Source organism: Microtus ochrogaster, chromosome 7 (genome assembly GCF_000317375.1).
Source record: "Microtus ochrogaster isolate Prairie Vole_2 chromosome 7, MicOch1.0, whole genome shotgun sequence".
NCBI classification, from domain to species: Eukaryota; Metazoa; Chordata; class Mammalia; order Rodentia; family Cricetidae; genus Microtus; species Microtus ochrogaster.
In genome coordinates this window covers 80,401,428-80,409,150 of record NC_022014.1, presented here as the reverse complement: position 1 = coordinate 80,409,150, position 7,723 = coordinate 80,401,428, and the positions used below count along the sequence as shown (strand labels likewise).

General features: G+C 54.3%; 1 protein-coding gene and 1 pseudogene across 3 annotated transcripts in view; both read right to left on the bottom strand.

The window, feature by feature from the left end:
- Positions 1 to 7,723, bottom strand: part of Sept9 (septin 9) — a 130,520-nt gene that overhangs the window by 35,978 nt on the left and 86,819 nt on the right. The gene's annotated exons all lie outside the window — the stretch shown is intronic.
- Positions 2,223 to 2,947, bottom strand: LOC101987958 (annotated as a pseudogene).

Below are 7,723 nucleotides of genomic sequence, written 5' to 3'. Positions count from 1 at the left end.
CATGCACTGTCAGCCCGGGATAGCCTCAAACCCCAAGTCCTCCCGCCTCAGCCTGCCTGGTGCCATGGTGACAGATGTATATCACCCAGCCCAGGTAGAAATATATGTGTTTTAAAAAAAAGAAAAGAGAGAATTGAATATGGGACTGAGAATACGGTTGAGTCGACAGGATGCTTGCCTGGCATACACAGAGCCATAGGTCCAATTTCCCAGTACCATGGTAACCCAGCCGTGGTGGCAAATAACAGAAGCAGGAGGATTAGAGTTCAAGGTCATCCTTGGAGGAAAGCCTGGGCAACACATGAGACCATATCTTTAAAAATATTTTTAAAGACTTAAATACATTATTTTTTTCCTCTTTTTGGCCCAATGTATTTTAACATTTTATGCCTTAAAGCTATAATGTCTTGAGACACACCAGAATGACCGGTGTCCTGTCCTCGGCCTGAAGGGTGCTGTGACTTCACCTGACAAGGTGACTTTTGGATCTGAATCCACACAGTGGCACAGAGTGACCAGATGGGCCAGATGCGAGCACAGCTGTCCTGACCAGAAAGAGAGGAGGTTTGATCACAGGGTATGAGGTGACCAGGAAGTGACAGAGGCAGAGATCTGAACAATGTGGCCACAAGCCAAGGTGTGCCAACAGCCACCGGAGCAAGAAGAGGCCAGGGACAGATCTCTGGAGCCTTCTGCAGGAGCCCACACTTTGGCATCGGTCCTGTGGGCCAGTTTAACACAGTAATGTCTGGTGCTGCAAGCTGCATGATTTCTGCACCCACCTCAGCAGCCATAGAAACTAATGCCACCCTCTAGCCCCTTTGATCCACAGAACTTAAAGGTTAGCGCACAGGGGAGGTACACACTCAAGCAGTGCAGCAGGATGCCATCCTTCAAGCTCCTGAGTGGACTCCTGGGATAGTTCCAAACCTGGTCCACATCCGACAACTCTTACCCTAAAGCAGAGGAAGCCCTAATCTTTTGCCAGGCACTTGGCTGAAAAAGCACCCCCACCGAGTCCTTGCTGTCCCGGTGGGAGCAGCACCCACAGTCCTTCTTGGTGACAGCAAGGACTTCCACCTCCTCTGAAAAACCAATGTGAAGACGAGGCCAATACAGACCCATTTCAGAGGTTGACACCTGCCAGGAAGCGCAGGACACCCACACGTCCCTCTATATGCAGAATCAAGCCAGCAAGAAAGAGGGATGGACGCACACACACGTGTGAGCGCGGTGCACGTGTGGACACACACACACACTCATTCTCTCCTGGTAGGCACCTGGCTTACACTGAGCTCACCCTCCTGCCAACTGCCTTCCATCCACCCAGGCAATAGCGAGTGTGGCAGATGCTTCCAAACAAATGCCCACAAAAATATCCCTCCTGCCCCTCTGAGGCTCTAGCACAGGAGGCCAGATGCAAGGCTGGCATTTGCAAGTGGGCTGTGTGGCACTATGGGTGCCCCAGGGGTCCGTCATGTGCCTCCTATACCACCAAAAGCTGCAAGGAACACCCTGCCAAAAGGCCTTGAGGGAAGGCCAGCAGATGTAGTGATGCTGGGGAGGGAGAGGCCCCAGGACGTGTCTCACCAATGCAAACAGTGGGCCCAGGTGAAGCTATGCTGCCCCAATCTCCAGAGCTGAGTGGCCCGCTCTGCTCTTCCAACTGTTGATTCTCAAGAGCCCACTCATGTCCCCTCTTCCTAGCGCCCACTCACTCTTGGTCCTGGCCATCTGGCCTCTGCCACCACACATCTCCAGGGCTCTGGAGGATCCCTCATGGCCCATCTCAGTCCACGCCCAGAGATCCTGAGGACAGCCCTTGAAGGACCCTTCCTGGGACCTATTTCCCTCTCACTTTTCAATGTGGCTTCCTGGGGTGACCTCCCTCTGCCTCCTTCAGGTGTCTCTCCACACCCCTCCTCCCTGCACAGGTCCTGTGCTTCCTCCCCAGAACCCATATGCCCGAGACCCCAGCTTTGGCTGCCCGTGCCCTGCTTTCTCCCACGTCAGTCCCAAGACTCTGCCCATCCCCTCAGGTCCCAGGGCCCTGTCCCGCCAGTCCTAATGCTTAGCTTTTCCAGTGTTACAGCTGCCCTTTCCTGCCACACCCCGTACAGTTGGTGGCAATGCCCATTCTGCAATCCCTCAGTGTTGTCTGCTTCCCCTCTTCCTCCTTTTCCCATACAACTTCTCTTTTTTTTTTTTTTTGCTTTATGGAAAATTTATTGCAATATTCCAAAAGCACATCACTTTTTCTTCTCAACATCCTGCTCTGCAGCTTCCTTTGCCCTCTTTGCTCGGATGCCAAAGAGCCGGGCATTGGCCCGGGCCATGCGAAGACTGGCAAAAGCCTTGAAGTTCTTCTCTTCTTTTGTGATGACTCTGGCTTTCTCCTTTTTATAAACATTCCGGATGGGCATCACAGGTCCTGTTAGCTGAGTGGGCCAATTTAAGTTCTTCAGCCGAACTATCTCCCTTCTTTGGAGCGGAAGGCTTCCTGGGGAAGAGGATGAGCTTGGAGCGGTACTCTTTCAGGCGCTGCACGTTGGCCTGCAGGGACTCGGTGGACTTGTTTTGCCTCCTTGGGTCCACAGAGATGCCGATGGTGCGAGCCACCTTCTTATGGATACCAGCCACCCTGAGTTCCTCCAGGCTGAAGCCCCGGCCAGCTCGGACCTTGGTGTGGTAGCGCACTGTGGGACACCTCACGATGGGCCTGATGGGTCCGGGCACGGGGCGCGGGGCAATGCGGCACGCTTTCGCCTGCCGGGCCTTGCGCCTGCAGATCTTGCGTGCCAGCTGGTTGGTTGAACCAAGTGTCCACTTGCCGCTGCCAAGTCCTTGTGGAAGTGGGGCTTCAAGATCATGCCATTCCGGCTGGGCGCCATGGCTGCCTCCCGTGCAGGGGAATGGCCGAGCAGAAAGGTCCCATACAACTGCTACAGCAGAACTCTTCCTTGGGGCTGAGCGCTCCTGTACTCCAGTTCATCCAACCTCAGCCTGCGCTGTTTTCTAAGAACACACACTGCACTACTCCTCAGCTGGGCTCTATGGTTTCCCAGACACCACCACCTCCAGGATTGCCCTCCCTGAGTTCACCAGCACAGGTGACATTCCCCACCCCCAACCTGGGTCCCTCCACAGCCTGGAGGACTTCCTGCTGACTCTACAGGCAGGCCCTGTCCCCTCCTGGTCTCCTTGGTAACCACAGGGCAGGATAGGCCCATTTCCGCTTTTCGAAGAAGCCCCACCCTTCCCTTCATCAGAAAGTAGTACCCAGAAGCATGCAGGCCTTAGTGTTGCACACCTGCGATTCCAGAATGCGACAAGCCGAGGCAGGAGGACTGAGTTCTGAAAACAGCCTGCGCTATACTGCAGGGCCATCTCGAACACAGAGGGCTGGATCTGCCGTGTCTTCTATATTCCGTGCTATCTTTTTGTCTTGTTTTGTTTTTGAGATGGGGTTTCTCTATGTAGCCCTGGAATTCAGGTTGTACTGGAAATCTATAGACCAGGCTGGCCTCAAACTCACGGAGATCTGCCCACCTCTGCCTCCCCAGGGCTGGGATTAAAGGGCTGTGCCACCACTGCCTGGCAACTCTATGCTATCTCAGCCTGAAGCATGACCCTGGTTCCAGCCTCTGCCACTCCCTCCCTTGGGCCCTTCACCTCACCCCAAGCAAATGCAGCCAAAAAAAACCACCAGACCCTCAGGTTTCCAAGGTAAGAAGTCCCAGAGCACCCAGGTGTTCAGCCCTGTGGGCTCCTGGGCGCCAAGAGAAGATTGGCAGGCTGGGTACTCCAGGCTGCTGCCAGGGCAGCTCCTAGTCTTCCCACCCTGCAGCCAGGACGGTACCCACACACACAACTGAGGTCTTCAGATGCTGGATTTTAGACCGAACTCTATTTTGGTGTTTCTGATGGCGCCCCAGGCCCAGGAGATGGGGAGGGGGCAGAAAGGGCAAGCTATTTATTTGGCTTCTAAAAATGGGCTCACTATAACCCCACTCTCATTCTGAAGAGCATAGCACTGTCCATGTAACACAGGGAGTGGGACCCCCATCTGTTGGGGAGCGGACCCCAGTATCTGTCATCCACCTAGTCCCTAAAGTGTAGCTGGGATTGAGAACCACTGGCTTAGGACCAAATGTGGGCACACACACTTCTAAGAGTTGTGCTAAGGTCGGCTGAGTGTGCTGAGACCCGAGGGGGATGGTGTCATTTCAGAGTGGTGACACTCACCACCTCCCCTTCAGATAACCTCGAATCCTTTGGGCAAGTTGCGCCCCGGCATGGGGCTACTGATCCTGTTCATGAGCTACCAAGTTACATGAGAACTGTAGCTGGGCAAGCATCCTAATCTCTAAGAGGGGGGTTCTCGTTTGCTAAGGAGGAAGAGGGATACCCGGGAGAGTGGAAAGATGGCACGGGCAGACTGGCTTAGCAAAGGATCCCAGAGGAGCAGTCTCCTGGGCTGGCGAGGAGGTGGAGGGTGTGGTCACAGGCAGCTTGGAAGAAGGGAGTAGCTACCACCGGGCACAGACCGAGGCTCCCTGCTGCAAGAAAGAAAAAGCAGAAACTGCTACTGCCTGCCAGCTATGCTTGTCTGTGCTTGAAACCGTGGTGTCGCATGCAAAAGGTCTTCTGGGCACGTTTTCTCTGCAATCCATGTTAACACTGTTGGTGCTGGGAGAATTTTATCCCCGCGTACAAAGGCTAGGGCCCTGGGTACCTCACAGACAAAAGCCCTCACACGAAGGCCAAGATGGGAGGCTGAGAAGATGGCTCGGAGGGTAGAGCACTTGCTGCAGAACCGTGAGGACCTGAGTGTGAATCCGCAGCACCGACGTGAGAGGTCACACGGGCTCCAGTGCTGTGGGAGGCACGGACAGGAGGATCATGGGGCACCCTGGCTGCTGGCCCAGCTCAAGGCTCAGTGAGAGACGGTGGAGAGAGGCAGAACATCCTCCTCTGGCCTCCGGGCACATACACATGCAGGCAGTGTGCACAGCTGAAAGTCAAGACTGAGTGGCACGAGATAGTCACCTGCAGCTCCTGGCTAGGGCTGTGGTACAAAGAACAGCCAGTGCCCCTTCAGAAGCAGACCTCACACACAATAGACTTGAAGGGGTAAAGGCCTTTGCAAGCCATAGAGAAGTAGAAGGCTGGAGACATGGGCAATGGCAAGTGACAGACTGCCCCTTGGCACGTCCAGCCCGGGACACGATGATTACAGAGGCTGGACAGCAGGGAGCTGCTCCATCCATACCCACTCAGCTCAGTGAAAGACTGATTTTTGGCCACAGGCAAGAGCCTGGAAAAGGGAGAAGGGGACCAAGAGAACCTTTTGCTACAGGCTCAGCATCCAGCCAGAGGAGCCAGCAGTATTCCACAGCACACTTGGTCAGGGATGGAGGGGGGAATAAGAGGGTCCAGGTCTGCTCACACTGCCCATGAGGAGCAGGAAATCAGTGGGGGCTGTGCCCTTTGCATGACCCTGGGTATATAATCGTGAATCTGAAAGTCCACACTGCCGAAAGAGAAACAGGTGGCTAGCCCACCCTCACCTCCATCTGTGAAAAGGGAACTAACAGTTTTGTTCCCAGTTTGTTTCCCACTGGGTTGCGGGGGTGGGGAGGAGGACACGTTCTTCCAGCCGGAGCTGGCAGAATCTAGAAGCATCTAGAATCTTCCAGAGCTGCAGCCCTGCCGGAGAATGCCTCCAGGCGTTCCAGAACAGGATCACCTCCCTGGCTGTGTGTTTCCGGTCATACACTGGGTGACTCAGTGGTGACAGAGACGATGGTGTGTTATCTCCCTGAGTCAGGGGTCGGTCAGAAGTAGAACTAGGTCAGGGTGTCCACAGGCCTCTCCTCGCTTGAGCTTCTGGGGTTGAATCTGTTTTCTGGTCTTTTATACCTAAACTTCCTGGTTCTCAATCCTCCCTTTTCCTTCGGCCTGGCCTTTCTCACACTGCACTCCAGGACACTTCCCACTCCGAAGGACCCTTGGGTGGCATTAGGCCCATGTGTATCTCCATGAAGCATGCTTTTGCCTCACATCCAGCCACTGCAGCATGGCCACGGGCAACTCTGACCCAGTAGACATGTAAGGGTTGGACCACAGACCTGAGTCTGTCTGCTTGGACTCCAATCTCTGCTGTCTCTAAGATGAGGAGTGGTATGCCACCTCCTCATTGCTGCTGTGTGGAACAGAGCCCAGGACAGATCTGTGACCATCTATCTGTCCCTTTGTCTCAAACTGCCTCTCAAACCTCACCATCTTTTCTCTTGGTCACCTGGCAAGGCACCCACGGGCAGGGTGTATCCCATGAGCACCTGAGCCCCCTACCCGCGGGCAGTTACAGCCCCACACACCATACAGCGAGCAGATACTGCGGGCTCCTCAGCCAGGAAATGCCAGAATAACACGGAGGCAGGATAGAAAACCAGGCCAGAAAGCCAGGCGACATTGGGAGGGGAGGGAGAGGGAGCCCTCCCTCTGGAGTCTGCAGTCTCTGGTTCAAAATTTCTGCCCAATTAACAACATTGCAATGACGGGTTTAGCAGGGAGACCACATTCTTTTTATAGGGAGATATTTTTGTGTAAGAATGTGAAGATAGCAATGAGACATGCTTCAGGCCTGAGCGCAGACGCCCTTTGAGTATGGCCCGGCCCTGTTCGCAGAAGTGAACCCCTAAATTTCTGGAAATCTCACAGGCAAGACTAAGAACTCCATTTACAGTAAAAACTCGCTGAACTCAGGCGCGTCGCTGCGGTGACCTGGTGACCTGTTGTCAGCTGTAACCTACAGCACCTGCAAAGCCACACCGAGCTCTCTCACCTCAGCTCCTCCCCACAAAAGCCGTATCCCTCGCTATCAGGAAGAGAGCTAGGCAGGGCCCTCGAGTAGCCCACCACCCCCGACTGAGGACCTGTGCTCAGTTCACTGATACAGTCTTAATGAACTGTAATTCACATAGGCTCAGCCTGAAATTCTTTTTGTACCAGAGTCAAGCCGGGAGTGGTGGCTCATGACTTTAATCCCAGCACTCAGGAGGCAGAGGCAAGCGGATCTCGACAGAGTAAGTTCTAGGAGAGCCAGAATTACATAGTGAGACCCTGTCCAGAAAAAAAAAAATTGCCATTAGTATTAGTCAGCATCCAGCACACACTGGCAGCTCCCAATGTGACCTCTGACCTGGGGCAGGCCCTGGAAGATGCTGCCTCAGGGGCCTGGCTGCCCCATGGGCAGGAGGGGCAGGCCCACAGGTGTATAGCAGGATAGACCTGGGAGACAGTGAGGCCCCGGGCAGAGAGATGGCTCAGCAGGCTTCCTGCACTCGCCTGCTGACCTGAATTCAACCCCTGGGACCAACATAAAGATGGACAGAGAGCTGACTCTACAAAACTGCCCTCTGACCTCCATGTGTGTGCCATGGCATGGGCATGCGTGCACATACATATATACATGCTAATAATGATAATAAATGCATAAAAGGGTTTAAAGGAGTCTTCTGTGCTGAAGGGACGGCTCAGGGGTAAAGAACACCGGCAGCCCTAGCACAGGATCCAAGTTCAGTTCCCAGCACCCACATGGCGGCTCTCCACACCTGTCTCAGAGCCCCCCCCCAGGTCCAGGGGATCCAATGCCTTTGACCTCTGTGGGTCTTAGGCAGGCATGGGTGCTTAACACACATGAAATAAGAATAAATAAATC